Source organism: Thunnus albacares, chromosome 17 (genome assembly GCF_914725855.1).
Source record: "Thunnus albacares chromosome 17, fThuAlb1.1, whole genome shotgun sequence".
Classification (NCBI taxonomy): Eukaryota; Metazoa; Chordata; class Actinopteri; order Scombriformes; family Scombridae; genus Thunnus; species Thunnus albacares.
Window position 1 is genome coordinate 5,128,800 of NC_058122.1, and position 26,316 is coordinate 5,155,115.

Genomic DNA, 26,316 nt, shown 5'->3' on the forward strand with positions numbered 1-26,316 from the left:
TTATTAAGACATATAAAAAATACTCTGCTTGGAACAATAACGTGTGCCTGATATGGTTTCTCTACAAAAAAAAGTATAATTACTTTTAATTACCACTTTAAAAATTTTAACATGGCTTCAGCTCTTTCTCTCTCATTAAAAATTCCAGAGTCCATGAATATGCAAATATATTTAATTTCAGAAGTTTAACTGCTGTACACTAGATGTCTCTTACTTCACTGTAAATTCTATTCTCAGTGCACTGGAGGCTTCAAGTTTCCACATCACACTTGTGGAAGTTGAATATTGGACCATGATTGGTTTCCAATCTGGTTGTGATATCACAAATCATGCTCATAGGCCCGCCCCTTAAAATCAGATTTTCAGTAAGCTCAGAGAAACATCCCGACTTCAGTAGATGAATATGAAAACAGGCTTGTTGTGTAAAACTCTGCACATACATCATTCTGTACAGTGAAGCTCAAACATCCAACTGTGAGAACAAGAATAAAACATATTTTTGAGAGGAGGGGTACTTCAAGGGTAACCTTTTTAAAGTATGATATATCATGTTCACCTCTTTGCAATGAATGTACTAACGCAATTCTTCAATCTGGAGTTTTCCAGTGTAGTAGGGATTGTTCATAAACCAAATCAAAATGAAGACAAAACACCATTCAAGGCTAGCTGGGAATACACTGATGGGGCTGCTGAAGACAGTGGTTGCGACTGATTAAGTTGTTCATGACTCAATAATCTCCAAGCCATTGTGCAAAAATTAGCCTTTATAGAAGAGAGGTAAAGTAGAGGAAAATTGCAGCAGAAAGGTTTTGTGCTCTGATGAGGGTAAAGTGGAACATTTTGGCTCTACACTAAGTGGTATTGTGTGGAGTCAGTGAAACTAACGATGCACATCAGCCAATAAACACCATCTCCACTGTGAGGTCTGATGGTTGTAGCTTTAAGTAGAGATGAGTACTGAGGACTGGTCTTAAATTGGCTCTGCTTCCCTGATTGGTCAGAACTGATATACAGGTATGGTCCTGTAGCAGTCCATCATGCTATTTGAAAGGCATTCATGGCAGGCATTTTTAATTTGACCACTGTATAATTAACGTTTCCCTTATAGTTGTACTCAAATAGTGATAGGTTTTTCAGCATCACATTGCTACGGCATGGATGTGTTTACATCTGTGGACTGTAGTTAAAGTGGACAGTTAAGATGCTGTGGAGGGTGGGCTAACTTTTGCAAAGTGCATGAAAACACAGCTAACGTTACATGTATGTGTTTGTGTGACAATTTATGCGTTTAACACTGGCAACCTAATGGGACAATATGGGATATGTTCAGTGAAGGTGACACTTTTTATCAAATCAAACACCAAAATGACTAACTTTAGAAACCAACATCACCAGGTTAGACAAAAATGTTCAACAGTAATGTGATTTTAGCTAGTGCAGCTAGATGTGGTAGTCCTACTGGTCTTCCTGCTGTCAAAATTGAGCAACTCTCTGCTCTTGAATGTATGCCATGTATTTTCAAATGCAAAGTGTTATGTTGATGTAGTATCCATTTTTGAAGCAACTATATGTTGACTCACCTCTCTCAACACATGAGTTTCAATCTGGTGAAGGCTGGTGCTTTTTCTGTTCCACCCACATGTAAGTCAGACAGCCAGTTTGTGGTCTGGATCTCAAACACTTGAACAACAAGCATTGAACAATTAACACTAGGGTATGATCACTTGGCAAAGAAAATAAAAGTATGAAGTGCATATTGAGCACTGGTGCGCATAGTTTCATTTTAGTCCCATGAAAGTGAAGGAGTATTGATAAGTATCGCTAATATCACTCCATACCCATTCAAATCCCAGCTTCAAGTTATACTTTTCAGTAGCAGACGTCTCTCACTAAGACACATCACATATTAAGGCTCTAATGAATAGAATCTACACTGAGTTAGGTTTTTTCAGAGAGAGATTTGGGGTTTTACCAATTGCCACAATACAGTCAGAGTGTTTTGGAGGCCAGATTGTGGTTCAAAGAGGATGAATCCTAATGACCATAATGATCACCTGACTTCTCCTCTAGAGCCACCATTACATTGACAGTTTTAGTTTTTAGTGAAATGTCCCAACAGCTATTGGATGGATTACAACAATTATATTTTATGTGTAAGCTTCAACTGATGTTTGTGGAGACTGTTCTAACCTGTTTTATGCTAGTATTTTTCACTGTCTGTAGTTAACAAGAACAAACTCAATAAGAATGCTAATATGTCTAGTAAGATTTCCATAACAACACAGTATGACACTTCTTAGTGAGGGAGAGACTAGTAAGGAAAGGGAAGGAAATCCTCAGTGATGTATCACATCCTCGCTTTGGTGAATATGAGTTGTTAACATAAGGACAAAAATACAGGGTACCGCCTTTGTGGACTATCCATACTCAGAGATCCTTTATAGATTTGCATATAGCTTTGTTATACAGATCATTGTGATATGAGAGTTGTGTCACTTATATTTTGCTGTAGTACTTGATTTTGGTTGTTGGTGATGTTGTGGTGAGGTATTATATTGCTTGATAATGTGGCACACTATGCTGTTTGGTGTCTGTCTTTAACTGTAATGTTCTTTGTTGTTTTGTTTGTCTGACAATCACCGTGGACACATAAGCAATTTCCAAAAGGAAAATAATAAACTAAACTATGACCAAAATACCTGCAAAACAAATGATATACCCATCAGCCTCAGCTGTACTTTGTTATTTGTGCTAATTAGCAAATGTTATGCTAACATGCTAAACTAAGATCACAGAGCTATTAGCATGGTTATAGACTATTGGTCTTGTTGTATTTTAATTCCTTCTATGTTTCTAATAATTCTATCAGTTTTTTTGCAATTCAGCAGCCAAAAAAGTCAGTCAAATAGAGTATAATGTGTATAGTTGTGTAGCTTTCTCAGCTGCTGTTGTCATGTGAAACCCTCATAACATAACGATTAATAGACTTCATGTTGCAGCTGCAATGGAGGGATCATATGGAAGACACTTGAAATATTCTAATGCCTGTCATTTAGCAAAATCAGATCTGATTGGATAAACTTGCAGCATGCATAAAATCTTGAAAAGGAGACATGGACATTTCAGCTGTAAAAAAGAACAGCATGGCCTCGATTTCCAAAATCACCTTAGCATTATGATCTAGTATGTTCAATTACTAGAAATGTGGAACCGCTTTACTTAATCATAAGACCATTGTTAAGATCCCCATGTGGAGATAATGGACAGCTGAACAGCTGCATATTAACTCCTTTCTGTGAAATGCACTGATTTAATACTTTGGTAATGTGCACTATTCCCTTTTTGGCTGGACTGCAACAGTGGGGCCTGCCCTATAAACACAACTGACTACTGACTGACTGTTGAAGTTACACCATTGGACAGCTGAAGCTCGCGGCACTCAAGTATCCCAGAATGAATTTTGAATGAATTTTAATCACGCTGCAATTACGCAAGCAATTACGCTGCTGTTCCAATTGCAGAATGATCGTACTGCATCCTCCCGTCCTCAGAAGTTTGTACTCCCGAGTCAAATTTGCCAAATTTGAACTAGCAACTATGCAAGCTGAATTTGGCATATATGGTATTGAGAGGGCCCTGTGTCAAACTGACTTCAGTCAAAGTCTAGCACACTTCCTAGTGTCTTGGTCACCACGTGTTTCCACTTCCTGCTTCTGTCATTTAAAAATTAAAACCCTCTAGCGTTTCATACACAATCCAGCCATTCACTAGGTTTTGACCTAGTCTTGTTTACAAGGTGGAGAAGCACGATAGAAGAAAAATAGTGTGAAGGCAGAGTATAGAGTAATTGAGACATTACAAAAAGATGCAGATTAGAGATGGAAGAGAATGGAAAAGAGAGAGAATGATGTGTCAGGGAAGACAGAAAGAGATAAAGATGGATGAGACTCCTGCAATACAATGTCCAAGCTTCACCTCAGACACCCTCTGTCATCTCCCCTCCCTCAGTCATATGGAGGGAGTCACACATGTATTACTCCCCATCATTGATAGTCTCCTCACATCATAGGGCCATAACTTGTTCCCGCCCTCTGCTTCGTGTTGCCACGGCAACGCACAGCCTTCCCCTGCCACCTGTGGCTCAGATACGCTGTGATGTATAGAACGCAGAGCCCGCATCAGCCAATCAGATCACTGGCTTGTCTGTGTGCCAGTACGTGCATGAGCAATTGTATGCGTGTGTGTGTGTGTGTGTGTCTGTGTAGCTCACCGGCTCTGACATGTTTAGAGTGCACAGAACCTATCTGGACCAATCAGATGGCTTGGAGGTGTGTATGTAGTCACGTATATATTGCTAAGTGGCCCGGTTGTTCTGCTGCCGCATTAAAGGGCACATGGGGCTGACTAAAGCTGGATGAGATCTCATTATCTTGTGTTTGTGTGTGTGTGTGCATGTGTGTGTGTGTGTGTGTACAGGTACATGAAATTGGAGCATTGAATGAGTCATCCGTGGGTTCTCTGAGACTATTCCTGCAATCATGCTGAGTGTGTGTGTGTGTGTGTGTGTGTGTGTGTGTGTGTGTTACATGTAGGTGTGTGTTCATGCTACTGAGTGCATGCTGAGTTCCGTGAGGATTTTTTCACCCAACAAATCACAGTGATATAAACCAGAGGTCTGAATTTTTTTTTTTTTCTTAAGACAAATCTGTCCACTGGGGAGGATGAAAAACACTCTGCCGTTACAATTTCAGCAGGAAATCTTGTTTCAGTGTATGAAACGTGAATGCCCCCAAAATACATTTTATAGTTAATTGTAGTTTTATGTTTCAGTTTTTAGTAGTTTGCTTTTTTACTGTTCAGTTTGTGTGTTGTTGTTGTAGTACAGGTATGTAAAAAGGTTAAATGTAATGGTTCATCTCCTCTACACTCTTCTTGCAGTAATCTGACATTTAAAGCATTAATCATTAAATTGAATGATGCTGGCATCAATCAAAACTAACCCACTACATGCAAGTGCACATTTTCATAGAGTCCCAATAATTTGGTTATGAACAGGTTAGATGAACAAAAACATGAGGATGTCTCTTTGAGAATCAAAATTATATAAAGTATTGTTCCATCCAGTGTCAATGACAATGATTGGCATGTAGACATGCATATGACAAATGACAAGAAAGGAAACTGATGTTAAAGGAATAGTTCACCAGTTTGGAAAACACACTTATGTGCTTTCTTTCAAACAGTGAGATGAGGAAATTGATACCGCTCTCATGCCTGCGTTATGTATTGAGCTAAGGCCAGGAGGCGACTAGCCTAGCTTAGCACAATCCTGTTGTTCATCAAGAAATAGTTCTGGCATATAACTCTCCCTGAAGCCACAATTTTTACATTTGTGTTAATATAAATGAGTGAATGAGATATGACATATTCATTATTTAGCATTAGAGATGTCAGTAGGCAGATTTGTTAGATTTGCAGAGAGTCAGGTAAGCTTTTTTTCCCATTGCTTCTAGTATGTATGCTAAGATATGCTAATTTATGGTTGACTCTAGCCCCATTCTTAAATGAAGAGCCTAGTTCAAATAGTTTTGTGAAAAGTGTATTATCTGTCTTACAGTGTTAAATGAGAACTTTGATATCACTCTCATGTCTGTATGGTAATGTAAAGTTATCACCAGCAGCTTACAGTTAGCTTAGTTTAGCATTAATACAGTCGAAACCGCTTATAGTGATCACGTCCATCTGGGTTAAATTGATCATATAAACGGATGATAATTATAACCGATTTTTTTTCTTTCTCTTTATTTCTCATGCAGATTACCATCTGATTGACATTTGTATATTTATTACATGAATTTAAAGTAATGAAACGGACAGCTTCACTAATTCACTACTTCACTGAATTTTATTGACTGTTTCAAAATACATCATTTCAGTGTGCACACAGAACCAGCCTCAGGTACCCAGCCGGAAGCAGATGGGTTTTGTGTTTAGGCTGTGGGGGTGGGGCCTGCAGTGAGAAAGTTGAACCATAATCAACTTGTGGAGAAACGCAAACTGTAATGCTGTACAACCCTGCCATGAAAGCAGACAAAACGTTACTAGGAAGAGGGGAGGACATTTCTCTTTATTTGATAACGTTAAAAGTAAAGTTAGGCTTTACTGACGGCTACCCGACTCACAGATGAAAGAGAGAGAGAAGCAGTGGTCGAGTGAGCTAGAGAGTGGATGAGGAGAGCGAGCAGTGGTAGCAAGAAAGCCGGTGAATTAGAAGAATAAAACGCTAATTTCTGATTGTTTCATAGCGGTTACAAATAATCACACCCCCACCCTGCACAAACCTGCGGAGGTGCACCATAACACCTGCTAATGGTGCCGCAGTTGCTAAATGAACATCATACGTGTATTATGGGAGTAAGGTAAAAAGAAAATAGCATTACCATAGTTTAAACTTGTTTTCATGTATGAAAATGAACACTGTAAGCGGACTACTTGATTACTATAAGTGAGTTATTTAAACAACATTTGTATAGGAACGATTCTGTCCTGAGCTTTTCGATCCATATATGCAGTTGATCACTGTAACCGTGATCACTATAAGCAGTTTCCACTGAACTGGAAATAGGGTAAAACAGCTAGCCTGACTCTGTCCAAAGGAAACAAGGGCCCAGCCAAGATAGAAAAATAACATTTCTACATTTGATATTGTTACAGTCCTCAATGAATCAAACTTTTCTAATTAAACGGCTGGTTTGCATTTCATCGTCTCACTTTATTCAGTTTCAACACACCACTGCAGCTCCTTTATGTTGTTTTTCAGTAGTGCCAAAGACTGTGTCATTTTCTTTTCCTTGGGCTGTACTTTTATAATGAAGCTGGCATCGTTAGCTATTTAATTGGTAAGTGCACACAGGGCAACCTGAAACCTTCTTAATTAGCAGTCCCCTGCTTGTTTCTTCTTCCTCCTTGTCAATTCTTGACCAGAACATCCTTGTTAAAACATGCATATCACTTTGCTTTAAAATAGGTCAGCCTCATAATAAAGGCATTTTTTGCTCTCTGCCCCTCTGCACAGTTAAAGTGCAGGCAGTTTTTATGCACTGTATCACTTGACCAATGGACCAATTAAAAACAACAGCTGCGTTTGTGAGCATCTGCCTCATTGTTGCAGTGTGCTTCTGCCTTAAAACTATGCTTAATGCAAAAAAATAACGTGTACAGTGTTGCCATCATATCAGCAAACACTGCCAGGGTTAAAATAGCAGAATCTTACTGTCTTATCAGTGCAAATTAGCACTTAATCAGTGCAAATTAGCTAGTTGAGCTTGACCCCAGCACATTTACATTGATGTTTCCTATATATAATCAAATAAACAATAAATGGTACATTGAATAAAGGGAGAATATTACTCAGATATATAGCAATTAATTAGATATATAAATAATGAAATGCACCAAAAGAAATATAAACACAGGCTACATCAGGGGGTTGTTGTTAGTGACACATGGAAAGAACCAGAATATATTAAAATTTCTTTGCAGAAAACTTTATGGGGTACGAGGTTAAATGTCTACTGGCCAAATGCACAATTAATGCCTCATGAATGTACTTTATCTATGTGTTGTTGATTATCTGTAATTCTGTCATTTGCTGATATTTCTGGCATTCAACTCAATTTTTTACCTTTGGAACAGCTGGCAAATTTCTTTGCCGGGGAGCCATTAAAACTTGATGACATTACTGTTCCACTGACACTTTTGGTGTTCTGTATGTCAGATGCAGCATCCATTGTTTTTCACATAAAGGATAGTCATCATTAATTTATAGCTGTGAGATTTAACAAACAATTGATGGCCAAGGGTGTCCTAAAAATGTCTCACTTCAAGGCAAAGTAAAAGAACAAGACCAAAATGGCATCCAGAGACAAAACTGGATTGGATAATAGAATGGAAAGGATAACAAAAAAACAACACATTGGAAACAGAACCAGGACAGTGTATGTAACACAGCACAAAAAAACAAGTGTGCTGTTTTTATGTAAATAATTATCCTCCAACTGCACTAGAGAACAAGAGAAACAACAGCGAGAACATTATTTATTATTCACACTGACAGTAATCCCAGTACTTGTCAGTATGTCCATGAAAACTCCTCACTAATTGACCAGAGCTTGACTGATAGGAGCCAGTCAATATTGCTCATGTAAGACTAATATGTGACTGGCAGCTATAAATTGTTGAGTACAAGTGATCGAACTATAAATCCCTATTAGTCTGTAAATAATCCCTGGGTGGGATGTCGGGGTGCTGTAAGCAGCACAAGTTGCAGGATAAATAAGGATTAAGACCCAGCAGCAATGTAAAGCCTTTAACTACATGTAACACTAGAAGTAATACAATTTTGTTGCTGAAAAGCATTTAGTATACTGACGCTCTGCTCAGTGGTTTACTACCATTTTTTTCTCTAAACAGCCATTACCTTGTTGGAGATAAGATGAGAGGGAATGTTTTTTTTTTTCATAGAAAGGTGCGTTGCAGACTTTAAAAGTCAGGGAATTTGAGGTCACAAAATATCAGCTAACTTAAAAAAAAGACACTTTAGAGAAATATTTCAGATTCTAAAAACACACCATCAGTGTAATTACACTAGTCTTTCTAGGAAGCATACAGTTCTTCTGTTTTTAGAATTCTTCTGAACTGAAAAACATTAACAAAGATGAAAAATATAATATGTTTAGGTCATGGAAGTCAGGGTTTCCCCAAGGAAATTGGTAAGCTTAGCTGGTAAGTGCTGTGTCTGGTCTACTTATTAATCTAGTTATGAGATGGTGGTTTAAGCAGTCACCTGACTGAATAAATACATGGCCTTTGCAGTGTCTTGTGTTTCATAAAAGTAGAATAAGGCAGTGTGCCTCCACTGTAATGCGCTACAGGAAACCCTGGAAGTGCTTCAACTTAGCAGTGGGAATATAATAGAACCTTATAGTGATTGCAGATGCAGCAGAAACCTTGCAGAGCATAAACTCAACCTCAATAACAGAACCTGACCTTTTCAAGCAAGAAGTAGCAGATGCCTCCTCTCATAGAAACATAGTAAATCTCATGGAGCACAAAGGTCTGATGCATTATTTGGTCAGATGATCTGGGGCAGAGCAGCTTGAAGCAAATGTCAAAAGAAATTAGTGCTAGTAATGTGTTGTACCCACAGTATGTCAGTAAGAAAACCATTCAAGATTAGACTTTTACCCTTACACAACAAGGTTATGTATATGGCCATATTTTAACATAATCTTGTTGTTAACAAGATTAGCATTAAGGTAAGGCATGGTAATAATATCCGATGACCTCTTCATGGCAGTGATTGTAATTGTTCAGTCCTAGTCTTGAGTGTTGTCTTGAGTGTGTCAGTCCTTGCCTTAATGGGGTAGCTCTTCATCTATTTAAGTGTTATCTGTGATTTAACATTTTCTTTTGTTGTAGGTAATGCCTTTTCTTCTTCATCATCCTTTATTTTTGGTATCCCACAAAGGTCAGTTTTAGGCCCCATGGCGCTCTGTTTATATGGATCCCTTGTGCCACATTATTCAGCTACATAAAGTCTCTCACCACTGCTGTGCAGACGGTATGTAGATGTATTGCATCAGACCCTAACTGTCTAGTTCCCTCCTGACCTGACTAACATTCACTGTTGGATGTCTCAAACTTTTTTCAGCTTAAAAAGGACAAGTTAGAGATTCTTTTATTTGGTGCTCCCAAAGACAAACAAGTAGTCCAGGATAAACTTGGAAGTCTGTCAGCTTATATTAAGTCTTCAGGTAAATAAAATTGGGTGTGCTGTTTGATTTTCAGTGGACAAGTGAGAGAAATAGTAAAATCCTGCTTTCTTCAGCTCAGGGATATTTCAAAAATAAGATAAGTGATCTAGCTACAACAGATAGTTTCCTAGTTTCGTCTTGTCTGGATCATATCAACACATTCTGTGAGACCTGACTGTTTATAAAAGCTGCCTAGCACCTTTGTAAGAATGTGAGTGGATGTTACTAGTCAGCTGGTAGCAGATTATGAGCCAATGATACTGAGCATGAATGACACCGCTGACACTGATGAAATGATGTGTGTGCCTCTTCAGCGCTCTGCCAAAACCAACACAAAGCTACATTTAATCATACCCACACTGACAGCAAGTGTTTACTTTCCGTAATTTCCATTGCATTATGCAGGTGTACTGCACCTGTGAAATGCTCCTGTTGACTGAAAACTCTATTTTTAACTTAAATGTTTTGCCTTTTTTTTGTGCTGCGGATTATGGGCTGTTCAAACCTAAACCCTCCAGTCAAAGTCGTTCCTCTCTTGAACAATCACAAAAAGTACTATACAACTCTACCATTATGGGCATGTTTTGATGCAGGCTCTACTTTCTTAATGCAGAGTTCTGTTTTAAACTTTGGATCAGAGCATCAATTAAATGGATACAATATATATAACATGAGCATACTCTTGGCCTTTTCTCATAGCTCTCTTAGGAGGATTCTACTTTACGTAAGGCCAATAAGTGTGTAATTGACCTTTTCCTTGACCTTGTTGTCAGCCTCCCGTCTGTCTGAGAAGTCACTTAATAGAGTTCAAAGAACTAACAAGGCATGAACACAAGCATGTCTGCACAAGTACAGTACACACTCCTACATGTTAATACTCAGATAGGACACTCAGATCACATTCAGTTCTTTTCTCTTTTTTTCTCTCTCTCTGTAGTTGCCATCCTCATGTTTTCTCTGACTCTTATGTTCTCTATCTCCTTCCTTCAATCGCTATCACTATTTCTCATTCTCACCTGCCTCTCACCTCCATTCTCTGTTGGCTTCTCTTCTTTTCCTGTGCCATTTTCTCTTTCACATCCTCTTATTTGCACCTTCTCTTACAGTCTGTCTAGGGTTGTGTACCGTTCACATTTGAACCAATACCAGTATCAGTACTCGGAATTCGGTACAGGCACAAAATGGTACCTTTTTTGGTACTTTGTTCTCTCTGTAATAACAAAATAATATGTACTTTGTTATTACAGAGAGACCATATGTTTACGTATGGTCTCATCCATATGCTCACATAGGATTAGTATGCTAGGCTAACAGTCCGTCAACTGTGTGACTTTAAATCTGCGCTGTGACATCTTTCAGAGCACACAAACACTATAAACACACCTGTCACCTGCCCAGTACAGTGCTGTTAAACTGGAAACACTGCAGCTACAACTTATTTTTATACAGTCTATGGGCTACACACAGCATGGCACAGCTATTCTAACAATGCTAGCCATGCTAACTAGCTGCTAGCCAGTGTGCAGCCTGGTAAAATGGATCCGTCACGTCTCTTTGTCGCTACAGGTTGGTGCTCCTGTCAGTGTCAGAGCCTTTATGTGAGTCGCTTCGGTTGGTGTTTTTCAAACTTACTTTGGGGCCACACCCACTCTTGGTCCCGCTGAGAGTAAGTGACATAATTCGGTTGGTACCCTTGAAAGTACCAAGTTCGGTACCCAACCCTAAGTCTGTCTCTCATCCCTCATTATTTCTTTCATTCAGTTTAGTTTTCTACTAACTTCTTCCATCTTACGTTCTTTTGGCCCACCTGCAGGCAGATTGAGTGAAACTTGGATGGATATCGAGTACTTGGCAGGCCTCCACTCCAGTATGTCAGCATGGTCTGAGGCCATGCTGTCAGCTGTTATCCTATAGAGGGGCTGCTGTACAGTAAATGTGGTAAGAATATCAGCTGCAGTATGCAACCAGGGCAGTCATTTTGGTCTTGGCTTCAAATTCTGTTTGACTCAAGTGGTGGGACAGTATTTCAGGCTTAAACTCGATATGCAGGTTAGATATATCAAAGCCCAAACTGCTGTTTTAGGCTGTTTACTATGTATGAGATATGGTTAAATACTGGGAATTCAACTCAACAGTATAAAGATTGTCATTAAGGATTTTCCATGGTTTTAAAGTTATGACTTACCGGGAATATATCACAATTTTCCTCGGAATCCCAGGATTCCCCCATAAATGAAAGAGGCAAAATTCAAGAAAAGCTTTTGTCATTTTGGAGAGCTCTGCGAGTGTGTGCCCCAACCAACTAAAGCCACACAGATTTTTGTAATGAACTGTATTGGTGCTGAAATGTGGGAATCAGTCTGACATTCATCATTTGTGTAGAGGTATCCTATATAACCTGTGAACATGTGTGCTTAGGAATGAGAGTTGGAAACTGTAGAATATATTGTTTATTCTAAACAATATTTAGGCACACAGCTGGTCTTTAATGTAAAGTTGATCTAGTATGTTACCAGCGACAGCTTTTCAAGGTTGAATCATAGCTACGACAGTTATGTGGTGGCATTAATGAGGTATGAGGTATTTTTCCCAGGACACGGGAGCAAATTCTTGCTACAAATCCCAGGAAATCCCCTTTCCAGAAACCTTAGTGATGCAGTGACTACTCACAGGACTTTTTGGTGAACTGCTGTGGCTGGCTAGCTAACCACTAACTTGCTAGCCAGCCTGGCCAGGCCAGGCGAGCTGGCCAATGGCTCCTGGAGCTTTTTGTGTTTTCTCTCCAAAAACACCAAAACTGAACTTAATGCAAAAGTTCTGCACAGATTTATGTACCCCTGCAAGTGAATCCACTGATTGCAGCGATTAAATTCACTGTGAAAAGTGTTGTTTTACAGGGAATTGTTGCCACTATTTATTATTAATTATCCTCATTTCTGTGGCAAGAAATTCTGTTCCATAAACCAGTCTGTGTCCTTGTCTGTACTTCAAATCTGCCAAGTAGTTTATATGATGATATATAATGTCTATATATGCCATATTTCTTCTGTCTCTTCGCCTGCCCCCCGTTCCCTCTGCCCCCTGTCTTCCTGTGGAAATGCTCCCATTTATATCCAGCTATTCAGGGTTTATTAGTCAATCTTCAGGCTGTAGATTCCTCTAGTGTCACATGTGCCTCTTCCCTGTCATCCAATGTCCTCATGTATGACAACCTGCTGCTCTCAATCAAAGCAATAGTCATATGAAGACCGTGTGCACATACTGACATACATAGACAGCACAGATCTACCCATAGTTTCATATATTCATACAAACAGACAGATTCATACACACACATTGAGACACATACACTTAGCATGGTCACAGAGGTACAAATATGAACATAAATGTGCAAACCTACCGTAAGCCAAGTGTCATCGTTGCTTGTAGTTTTCATATGCAAAGGGCAAACTACAGAGTTAAATGTCACTTACAGTTTACCTTTAACACACATTTCATAAAATGTGAATGGCCTATGGACAGGTTTACAATGCAATATAACAATAACCAAATAGCATTTAAATGATGTTAAACTTTCGTTAAAACCTATTTTAATAAAGTCTAATGATGTTGTCTTTCTACATGTTACTGATTTGATCTTACCACAGATGTCAGTACCAGCAGATATGTTAGCCAGTAAGTAACTTTAGTACAAAAATGCCAAAAATACGTTTAAGGTTACTGGTCACCATGGTAACTGTTACACCTGCCAAGCAAATACAAAGTTTACTATGATCATGGTGGCAGATTTACCATTAACATTCTTAGTTTGTCTTTCAAACAATGGGTTCTTTTTTTCAGACATTTTTTTCTTTAAAATAATTATTTTTTCATATAAACAATAATCAGTTAATCAGTGGCAACGTTGCAGCTCTAGTTGGAGTAGATAAACACACCATTGCATCATTCCTTACACTTTTACTCTTCTGCTTTTGGTTTTGGAACAGCTAAAAAGTCTTCCACACTCTTTAAATTCTGAGTATCACTGTAGAGTTTGACATACTCATTATATTTGCTAAGCTATGATTGGTGGGACGGGTTTACAGACGATCAATCATCTTGGTCCAGTCTGTGAGTGAGAACTTTTTTCATGGACTTGATTTTGGAAAAGAATGTTGGTACTTGTTGTTATCTATCTTAACATGACACTTACTTTGTATGTACAGCATAGCTGGAGATGTCAGGTTTTGTTTTCCTCCCTTCAGAAAAAGCTGCTGTCTGTTCTTGTAAATTATGACAAACAACTTCAACAAATTTTTAATTTGCCAGAGCTGAGTAATCCATCACAATTACCACAAAGGCTCAATCTGGTTTGGTTGCAGTTTTCTCTTTAGTTTTATCTTGCTGCTCAGACTAAAGTGTTCTTATTCTATAAAAATAAAAATATCTCAGCATGTAAACCCTCCAGAATGTGACATTTTGCAAAGTTCACTGTCACATTCACTCCTTCTTGTGTTGAGTCTTTATTAGCGTGGATGGCAGCTCATTTCCAGTGAAGTGTAACACCACTAAGTTAAGACTTTTAAAATGTATGTTTAAAAGAAAAATCTATTTACATTAATTATAAATAGCAGAATGATTGGATGAAATATAAAGTAGACAGGGACAGAAGAAATTAAGAGCCAAGACTAAATGAAGTCATTTGGTCTCCTGCTCTGTCGCATCATGTTCTCTTTGCTTGTAGGAAGATGTTTAATTAGGGATCGAGGCCCAGTAAAAGACTAGAAGGATGCAGCATCACGCACATACCGGAGGATGTATTTGATTAGTTTACTGGCTCCTCAACAGAATTTTAATTGTTAAACTTCTATACTTTGAGTTTATTTCATATTAGAAATATCCAACCTGATTTTTTGGGGGCCATTTTGCAGGGCCACTAAAATCAAAAACACAATCAAGACTAGTTTAAAGCTCCAAAGCCCTAAAGATGCACCGGCATGTAAGCAGAGAAACGGTAGTGAGATGTAGAGCACGGAATTTTAATGTCACATTTTCATATCCTCCCACATTACAATAGTACAACTCAGATTAAATTTGCTAAATTACCTTTTAAACAATCACTGTGGGAAATGAGGTCACTGGAGCAGCAGGGACGGAAAGATAATGATAGAACAGAGCTGAACATTGACAATGATTTAAAATATACAGCGTACTGCAGAAAATGAACCGAACCACTAAAGAGACACAAGAGAGAGACAATATATGAAAAAGAACACATGAGCTTAAAAAAACTGCTGTTGCTGTTCATGTTTGACAGATTTACAAGCAGACAGATGTTAACCGTTTACGATCTAGTGCAGCATATATGCAGGGTGTGCAAATGGGATGTGAAAGTAAAGTATTTGGAGAATGTAAGTAGATTGAGATCATACATTTCCATGCACAGTTATAACAAGAAGGTCATTACAGCAAAAAGAGGAAGTGAACACTAGTGCAGATTGACCGCAATGGTTTGTTTTATATTGTATATTTGATTAAAATTTACTTGAACATCATTCTCTGTTGTTTAATTTGAATACTAAATTCAAAGATAATACTATACAGCTATTACTTTCCTTTCATATACGCGGCGCAGGCAGATCTATGTTGAACTTTCCAATGACTAGTACATGCTCATAGTTTTTGGTGATGCAGAGAAGCAGCACATAATCTAACCCAACAGCTTGGAGAGCAAGGCGTCTGTCAGTACCCATGGTGATGGATGTTTCCTTTGTTTATTTACACGCTTCCACTGTATGCAGAGAGAGCCCTCCACAGCTGTGAGTGGGACTTCGTGCCGGGTGACCCACTGTAGTGAAGGGCTGGTGGGGAGGGACTGTTGGAACGGGGCCATGGGCAGAGCTACACTGGAAGGATTGGTTTTATCAAGTCTGTAGCTCGAGTCTGCCTCTACTTCTTCACCTACTGTACCTTTCCTTAGCAGTCAAACATATGATGTGTTGTTTTAGCTAACACAGCAGCAGATGGCTTACTTCCCACTTCAGCTTTGAGACGACCTTTCATTAATTGTTCAAATCTTTATTCATCAAGATTACCAATTTTATTCATTTATTGCTGTATTTACAGTTTTTCTCAGTTGCTTTCGCCTAATTCTTAAATGATAATATTTTCAAAACAACATTTGAATACTCACACCGCTGGTCACTTGTTCGCAACAGATTTGAATTTCTCATTCTTTTAGACAAATTGCAAATGTTTTAGCACATCTGTGCAAATGAATAAGTACAGTTATTTACAATTTGCACTAGCATTGATATGGAAGTTCTGTAACGTCTGCTTAATCGGTAAATTGCCTGTCAGGTGAATCTTCAACATCTCTAACGAAGAGGAGTTTCTCAAATCTTACATCAACCAATTATACATCTTCTCAATTTAGATGACAAGTGCTATTGATGAGTATGGATACTGGCAAACATATTTATAGAGCTTGACCGCAACAGAATCACTTTCACAATTTGTGAATGTGGAGGAACCTAGCCAGGGAAACAATGAACAAAGGCAACTGCCTGCTCATGGAAGAGGAAGAGGAAGAGGAGTGAGGATATGTGATGGTGTAGTGAGGAGAAGCAAAAGAGCAAACAGCAAAGGAAGAGACAGAAGAGTATAAAGACATGTAGCTGTCCCAGATGAAATACGGGCCACAACTGTGGCCTTACAATGGCAGAGGCTAGTCGCCGAGAGCAGCCTAACGTAAACCCATCTACATTGTCTTCAATTATCCAAACATTCTGCAGGTATGTACTCACTCAGTACAGTAATTATTTATGTTACAGTATTCCAGTTACAGCAATACAGTAACTAAAAGTCAATACATGTCTGAAACTCATGCTGTAAGAAATACATGAGGCACACAGTACAGTACAAATACAGTAATATGATCTATTTCTGAATTCCAATGTGTAGGACTAGATGACTACCCTGTGCTGGTGGCAGAAAAGCAGTTTTTACACCTCAGCAAGAGATCTGCAGCATGGTGTCAGCAAATAACACTACTAGATTGAGAAAAATCCAGAGTGTAATTTTAGAGGACAATTCCATCTTTCAAAATTGCAACTCTGTCAGCATCTGTGTTGAAGAGACATCAGATGATCATGAAACAATTCTAGAAACTGTAACAGAGTGAAGGAGCTGTGGTACCAGTATGTACAGGTAAAGCAGTTGTGTGCACTACACAGTAGTATATTGTACAGTCTTATGGGTTTTCCTTTATTATGGCCTGTATATATTTATTGATGTTGCAGAGAAGTACACAGAACATTTACTGTATACTTTGCTGTAACTGTATGATTCTACAGTAAAAGTGATTTGATATTTTGTTTACTGTAATATAGAGAGTAGTGGAACTGGAAGGAAAGAAGTGAAATCCCTCACACCCTTGTGTTCGTGGAAGAGACTGGTTTCAATCTGGCGAAAGGCAGGAGACGTGGCCAACACATTATAGTCCACAGAGCCACGGTGGATGTGTCAGGCCAGCATGGGGGAAATATAACAATGTGTGCTGCAATATCTGAACATAGTGTAAGTACACATGTTCCCATTATTGAGAACACACCCAACATCTCCTGACAGTCTTGGACGCCCTCTACAGAGATCTGAGATTGAGAGAGGTTTGATATGACTTGCCAGATTTTGTAATTGTGTGGGATAATGTAAGCTTCCACTGTGCAAATGTCATCAGAGAATGGTTTGCTGTCCACCAACGGTTGCTGATGGAGTTTATCCCTCCTTATTCTCCATTCCTGAATATAACTGAGAAATTCTTTTCTGCATGGAGGTGGAAAGTATATGATCGTCAGCCTCAGGATCAGTTGTCTCTGCTTGCTGCAATGGATGTTGCTTGTGATGACATCACAGCAGTTGTATCAGAAGGGAAAATATCAGGTGTGATTTCAATGAAAACCTGTGGCCAGACAGACAGGACGTCCAGCAGTGAGGTAGATGGATGCTTTAGTGCACAATACTATATAGTAATTTTAGTTTCCACAGAACATGATTTTTTTTGTACTGTTTCATTTTTGCACTTTACTGTGCTGTGTAAGTTTTTTGTTTTTCTGTTTACTGTGTTGTAAGACCTTTACAGATACTGTATATAAAAATAAGCTACATAGAAATGTGAGTGCCCTTTGTAAAACCTTGTAGTGTTGAAATCGGTGTCTGAATAGTATTCAGTTCGATAAAAAAATGTCATTCTAGTACAGTAAGCATTCAATGTCAATGAAAAAGTTGGACAACACTGAAATTTGGATGTAAGCAGGGTCTGAAATTAAAACCTGCACACCCGCCAGATGTGGGTAGATTTTCTGTTTGGCGAGTAAATCTCGGAAGGCTATCTGCCACGCTGGAAGGTAAATGTTCGTCCCAAAATTGTCATGTAATAGAATATATGGCTTTATGGCTTAGAGGAAATAACACATATGTGTTTTTAAGCACGTCTAAACAGTGCCACGAAACTGTAGGAGTGCTGGAGATGGTCTGAGGAGAGGGAGCGTCAGCCACAGACCATCTGGAGCCCTGCTAGTTTCGGGGCACTCTTAACTGTATGGAACATCAGCTACTCGACATCGCAGCTCTCCACTAAAATGTTACTTGCCACCGGTCTGCTGCTAGCTACCGTTAATTAAATAGCTATCACCTTGGCAGGTGCAAAAAGTTAATTTTGGACACTGGATGTAAGGAACATTTCCACGGTCCACTGCCATACTGACAAAACATCTAGACATTTTGACCACCACTGGTTAGTTAAATGAGTTAGAGTTAAATGTTTTGGGTGAGTTATGACCTTTTGCAGGTGAACTATGGAATGGTATAAGCTGTTCAGACAAATGCACCTGGAGCTTTGAGAATGTTAAAACTGTTTCAAAAAATGAGCCAAACCAATGGAGAAAAACTGTAAAAGGATCAGTGCATCTGTACATATTGCAGTCACAATAATAAGAAAGAAAAGAATATAAGTATTAAAATTACAAAGCTATTGAGACTATTTATAAGCATGCAGAGCAATAACAAAAAGAGAATATTAATGTTAGTAAAAAAAATATACAGGACATTATACTACAGATACTAATTAAAACATGCAACACAAACACCACAAGACAAAGGAATGAAGTGGGGAATATTAATGTTAATAGATGCAAATGTTACAGAAGCAGATTTCTTAAGTTTCCAACAATATATGTGTCTTCTTTTTCTCATTTCTAATCTTCAACACTATTCTTATGCACATTGAAGAGCAGTGTTAACTTTGGCACCTGATTTTTAGTTGCTTGTAGGTTTAGTCTTTGGATGAATTTGCATTAGCATTAGCATTTGTTTTAGTCACATTTCTCTCCTTTTTCTTTTGTCACTTGTACTATTTTTAGTCTAGGTTTAGTCAACAAACTAAAGACATTTTAGTTTTCATCAGTGAAATTTTTGTTTTTTTTAATTTTTATGTCCTCTAAACATTTTGAGACTATAGCTAGTGCTATCTTTGTTGTGTACACTTAGCATGCTTATTGGTGTTCTCGTCTGTGGTGAGGTTAGTGAAAAAGATGCTGTTTACCTATTTATATCAGACTGATGGTTCACACATACAATGTCCATACAACAGACTAACTGTTCTCAACAAATCCAGTTGTCATTCCCAACCTCTGCTCACCATTAGCATTACCAAAGCTACTTGTGTTCTTCTCTGCAGAGCAGCCGATCGTTCAGAAGCTGGATTCACTCACATGTTCACTAAAATTCTGTTCAGTGTCAGGCTTTAGCTTGAGACGAGCAGCTTAAATAACATCAATGCAGCAGTTCTTTTAAACACAAAAACTTCCAACTGAACATAACATTACCATTACACACACATCCTGTATAGCTCTTGATAATGCTATGTTAACGTTAGCTTACTTTTATCTAAACATTTGTGTTATAACCTACTTGTTTTTGTAGTTTGTCCCAACTGTTTTGCTGCTGCAGCTTGTCTTATTTTCAGTAGGATTGTAGATGAATTTTTTAGGGATGCGCAATAATATCAGCACATCATCTGTATTGGCTGATAAAAGCTTTAAAATGAAATATCGGCGTTGGCCTGAAATGAACATTTCTGCCAATATGACAGGCCGATTTGCACCTTCACCTCCATCACCTGGCTGTGCTTCCCTCCACGGACTGCTTCACCCTGATGGTCCTGGGGCCTCTTCTGCAGGCTCCACACTCCCTTCCACCCCCGTTCTTCTGTGTGTATCCAACCGGAGCACTGAGCCCCGGTTAGAAGCAGTGGGTCTGTCAGGCAGCTGAGTGAAGTGGAGCCTGTGGAGGAAGCAGTGGGACCATCAGGGTGAAACAGTCCACAGAGGAGCGGCTGTGTGCAGCTGCACAGATAGGAAACACGGATTACAGGATGTACCACTCTGTTTGAAAAAACTTCTTCTTCTTCTTCTTCTTGGTTTATAACAGTTTATAACGGTAGTTGGCAGCCAGCGTATTAGATGCATTAACTCAAAGAAAACTACTGCTTGACCCACTTGGCAGGTTCATTAAAGTTTTAATGCTGTTTTAATGGAGCTCCTGAACTCCAGTCTTCCTAAGTTCCTCCTTCATATATTGCCTTTCTTGTTCATACTTGGTACAATCTATGATTGCATGTGTAATAGTCTCTACAGCCAGGTGGAAAAAAATGTGTGCATATATCAGTATCGGCATCTGCAATCGGCAAAAATGAGATTGAAAAAATCAGCGTATATCAGCAAAAAATCCAATATTGTGCATCCGTAAAGGTGTTACCTTTTTTTCCTTCTAGGCACCACTAATGTTAGCTAACATTACTGGGAGACATAATGTTCATGAAATGCTAGATGCTACTTATTAGCCCAACAGGTATTCAACTTCTGAACAACAGATTAACACTGGTAGAGAGCAGGTGTTTGACCAAAACTGTCATGCTTGCGTGCAGTTTACACAGTATACTTAAACTTGAGGACAGAAAGAGTGGTGAAGTAGTTTAGACACTTCACCAAGAGAAAGTGAGAGCAAAAGACTGAAAAAGAAAAACTCACGTTCATCTAGACTGTGGCAGGCAATTTAATTAACTGGTGGGATTCAGGTTTGCTCTGGATTTATTTCTCAATTCCAATACCTATAGGATTTTCAAAATGACTTAAACTGATAATATCAAACATTAGATTGGATGGGTGAGGAACTGAGAGAAGAATTACAGGTCATATATAAGGAAAGGATTAGAAGAGGAAGAGGAGGTGAGAAGGAGGAAGGCTGTACCCGAGGTTATAACAGAATAGTCACAGATTTTATCCCCAAAATCATCACTGTGTGCTCAGGGTCATATAACTGTTTGTCTTATAACTGTTTATTATATAACTGTTTATCCACAGCAGCAGAACTCAGAGGAAGATGCTGTTACACACACAACAGAGTAAATGTTTGGCGGTGAGAGCCTGAAGATTTTAGATAGTCGACTTTTATAGCTTCTTAAAGACCAAATTTGTTGTTACAGGGCGATGCTCCCTCTTGCTGCCTTTGTCCATTTTGTGAGTTATTTAATTAAATCTCACCTTTTACTTGAAAGCAAGGTTTAGATTTGGTTAACATGGATTTTATACATTTTGAGCCTGCAATACTTTATATAAAGTGCTATTTAACTCAATCATAAGCAGACTGCAGATTGTGTCATTTGGTGTAAACAGAAGCATTACAGAGAAGACTTCCAGCTTCATGGCACTGAGAAGGATTCCTTTATAGTTCATGTAAGGAAGAGAAACATTCAAGGGTTTGGTTTTAGAAGCAATGAGGACAGAATACAGTCTTAAGACCCTTTAAACAGACAAATAACCATTACTATTACTATTCATCTACATATATTTATGTTAAAGACCCCCTCCAGACATGTTCAAAGACATATAAAAGTACAGTTCCACACAATTAACATACAGTAACCCTGTTAAACATCGTCAGAATGACATCTACTCTTTCTCCCTCATTAAAAATCCAGAATATACAAATATGTAAATATTGTTCACTTCAAAGGTTAAACTGCTGATAACAAGATGTCTCCTACTTCACTGTAATGTACATTCCCAGTGTTCATGCACTGGAGGCGTCTAGTTTCAACATCACACTCGTGTAAGTTGCACGCTGGATCACAATTGGCTCCAAAATATTTATGATGTCACATATTACGCTCGTACATCTAAAACTCTGATTTAAGGTGAGCACAGATCCAACAGAAGCAACAATAAACAAAACATATTTTTATTTTTTGGCAAAAGCCAAGGCAAAAGAAAGGCAACTTTCTGCACACAGCTTAATATTGCTGTGAGTACAGCGTTGCAATTGAAGGCAACATAAATAAACATTGACATTTTTAATCAACTCACAGCTTCTTCCATGTGGTGTTTGTCAGCTGGACAGTAAAAGGACACTTTTTAGAGAGATTTTAGATACATAAAACAAAGTGAAACTGTAAAAGTGTCCCCAATTTACACACAAAACATATCCAGCTCAACCAACCCCCCCCCTCCTCCCAAAAAAAGGATCTCTCACAATAGCGACACAGTGTGAGAATATACATACAATTTATAGTACATGAAAGGAAGTGAAAAATAAAAATGAATAAAGTAAAATTAATGAACTCGTTTGATAGTTTCAGCACTGTTTTTGTTCTTTTTCGGGCAGCAAGACTAAGGCATCAGATTATGATTGTTCCTACACAGTTCCAGCAGCAGGGTCAGTTATGCAGCTGCAGCAGGGCCGCGGCTTCTGCTGAATGAATAACATCAACAGTGTACAGCCAAGATGAGGGGGAGCGCAGTCATTCTAACACATCCACGTAAACAGAGAGGAGAGGCGAAAGGAAGGTCAACCATGGCAGACTTATATTCTTGGCAACCCTCATGCTGGCTGATCATTAGAGAGGGAGAGGATTGGGAGGATGGAGGGAATGGAAACAAAGACGGAGAGGTGGAGGATGAGAGACCGAGGGGGGAGAAAGCTATAGAGCTTTGAATTCAGAGGGTCAGTCTTTGCTTTCATGTTTCCTGAGTGTGTTTGTGAGTTTTTTTTATATCATCAAGGTAAGGAGTGACTGGAAAGAGCTTTTTCATTTCAACTGCTTAAAAACATGGATAGTGTGTTTGTTCACTTCTATCTGAAAGTTTCTTTGTTTGTCTTTATGCAAATATGACTGTTTGCCTCCCTGTGTCCACATACCTACCTGTGTGCATTACAGCACGGCCTTGTACTTTGCTCATTGTTCGCTTTAACATAATAAAAAGGAGCTGTTTAGAGCCCCAAAAAATCATCCGGTTAGTAATTTCAATACACAGGATGTCTGGATTTTAAAGGCTCAGTACACCCGAATTACAAAAACAAAACATATTTTCTACCTTCTTCTTTTTGAGGGTTATCCTGGGTAACGAGTAACTGTAAAGTAGATTTTGTCATTTTAATTTTTCAATCCTATGAGCACCACAAATTCAATTACATTGACCTCCATTGTGTTGGGATGCAGCCAGAAAAATCTCAGAGACAGATATCCTGAAGATATTTGTCAGATATCTCAAAAAAGAATGTAAAACTTCCTAAAATTGTATATAAAACCAAACATAGATCTTGAATATACTGTGTCTAATTCCTCCATAGAGATATAACTATGTAGCTATAATAACCATAACTATAGTAAGAGTCTTTATATTACTTGAGGGACATATTAGCATACTGACACAATGTTGTGACTGTAGTCTGTCATACAGGTGATTATGCTGCATGAGGGCAGAATGCAGATTGCATTTTGGTTTGTTAAGGTTTATGAGATGAGAATCACTTGAGGATGAATAAAAAGCTGAAGACTTTAGCCATGCTGGCAGTGTGACTCTAGTCAGGTCAATGTCAGCTTGTGAGTTGGGTGGTCCTCCACTTTGGTGCAGACTGAAACATTAGCCTTTAGCTCAAAGCTCAGCTGTGCCTCACAGAGCTGCTAGCATGACTGCTTAGTTTTGTTTTTCCTGTGACTGAGAGTATATGTGCAGACTGTTGCAACAAGTGGATGAATACAAACAGCAGCTCATGTGGTAAAGTAACAGAGTATCCATTGCACTGTGCAGTTTGTTACTAATGTCATGTGTAACTGGTAGGGCTACTGGTGTTTCCACAACTATGGAGATGATCTCTTCTCACAGCACAGTATCGTCAGTAAAACAGAAAATTATTCTGAAATGGATTCATAAACAGAATTTTTAAACTTTCTAAATTCATTAATTATGCTTTGCAGTCATATCACAAGTGCATGAAATGTACCAGATCTGGTCTTGGCAGTAGATATAGTACAAACTAGTGCTGATACAATTAGATGATTCATTGATTAGTGGGCCAACAGAGAATTAATTCACAATCGGTCCATTCAGTAGCTCTTGTGGAGTTTTATGTCCTATCATCTCGTTTTCCTACACAGATGGTGTTGCCCAGTTGTCATGGAAATGTCGATTTTCAGATTAACCCCTCTGAGTGCTTCTTGTCCATAATGGCTTAAAAGTTGGGATTGAAAGCTCATTCTTGCCCTTGGAAACCGCTATTTCTTATAACAGTTTTGATAATCAATTGAACATTTTAAGTCATTTATGAAACAAATGTGCCAATTATTTGCCAGTTGCAGCTTCTCAAATGTAGGGTTCGCTATTTTTTTCAGTTTTATACTAATGTAACCTAAATACCTTTTAAGTTTTGGACAGTTGGTTGGACACAAAACATCTATTTTGTGGTATTTTATCAACAAGTTACAACTACAAGCATAGTGAGGATATAATAACAGGGTCTTCCTCCCCAAAACGCTGTGTTTAAACCAGATCTCTCTATAAAGCTGCTGAGGTAACAGCGACGTCATCTCAGATAATACTTTACATTCAAGACTACACTCTTTTACATTCATTTTAATCTGCATGGATGAGCAGATGGGTGGGGTTTACTACATCCACCCATCTGCTCAGATTAAAATCAGGACCAGGGTCAGCGCCCTTGACAGCCCGTGTGTGTGTGTGTGTGTGTGTGTGTGTGTGTGTGTGTGTGTGTCCAGCAGCAGTTGTGTGTCCTGAGAAAGTGTCAGCTTATCAAGTGATCTTTCTTTGTTTTCATCTTCAAAAAAAAAAGAATATGGATGTTTTTCATTTCTTATTCATGAAGATGATTTATTCATTTCAGTCGATCTTACAGAAATACATTTAAATCACATTTTATTGCTCACAAAATGTCACATTTACCATACAGTCGCTCTTCTGTTGTCCGCCCATCACCTGTCACCCACACAGGTACTTTTGAGTACTATTAGTCACAAGTTTGGATAGAACAGAGTCAAGGTGAAAAAAGTTTTAGTTTAAATGGACAGAGATTTTTAAAAAAAGAGAAAAAAAAAAGGTCGTCAAAAACAAGTTTTTATAGCGGCAAAGAGAAAAGCAGATACACACATCCACACACACGCTCACCAAGTGCACACACAGATGTAAACCACAGGAACATGCATGCATGCTAACTCATTAGTACATATACAGTTGTGTTCTGGCAGACACCCACAGACACAAAGTCACATAAATACACTCATATATGCGCGCTTGCTGAAAAATGCACCCATGCAAGCACCCACACATCCACACACACACACACACACACACACACATACTTTCTCTCATATCGGCTGGTAATTAATCACTGGCAGAGAAACAGCAGCCATACATAGTCAATGAGAGCGGGGAAAACAATGGACACACAGAGCAGATGATTGCTGTAAATAAAAGAATGAAAGAGGAGCGGAGGAGGACACGTCACCGCTGGCACAGAGCGGAATGGGGGATTGGAAAGAACGAGGGCGAAAAATGAAGACGGAAGAGTGCGAGGAAGGGCAGACCAGAGGCTGAAATAAGGAGAGAAGGATTAAGTTTCCCTTTTTCCATTTCTGTCAGTTTCAAATATTACGTAAAGTTAGACTTAACTGTTTCAGAACGCTTGTGCAGAAAAAAGCAACTTTTTCATCAAACCAAATGTCAGAAGGACTGTGGTAATTCCACCAGGTGAAGAGAGAGCAGCGAGAGGAACGAAAAGGTCGACAGACATCGTAATTCTGACTGACCTCCAATTCCTTTCTGTGATCTTCTGTCTCCACTGTGATTCTCAGTACAATGCTCCTATTTAGTGCCACATGATTGATGCATTGTGAGTCAAAAATTGCAACAATTCATCTCAGTGTCATAATTCAGTCAATCCAGCAGGCACACATGTCATACGGTACTCATACTTCTGGAATCAACTTAACTCTTTCCAGTGCTTTGACATCTGTTGAGGATAAAAACTTCAGATCCTGTCTCTTAATCATAAGATTTTGACTCAATGGACAGGTTCACAATTTTTCAAGTGTGTCTTAAAACAACAGTGAGGTGCCCATATGAACGCTGAAAGAGGTTTTCCGCACTTGATAGTCATATCAAATGCATAT

General features: G+C 38.7%; 1 protein-coding gene across 1 annotated transcript in view; it reads left to right on the top strand.

Annotated features, from left to right (window-relative positions):
- LOC122967450 (thyroid hormone receptor alpha) overlaps window positions 1-26,316 on the top strand; it is a 130,286-nt gene that overhangs the window by 53,234 nt on the left and 50,736 nt on the right. The window lies entirely within an intron of this gene.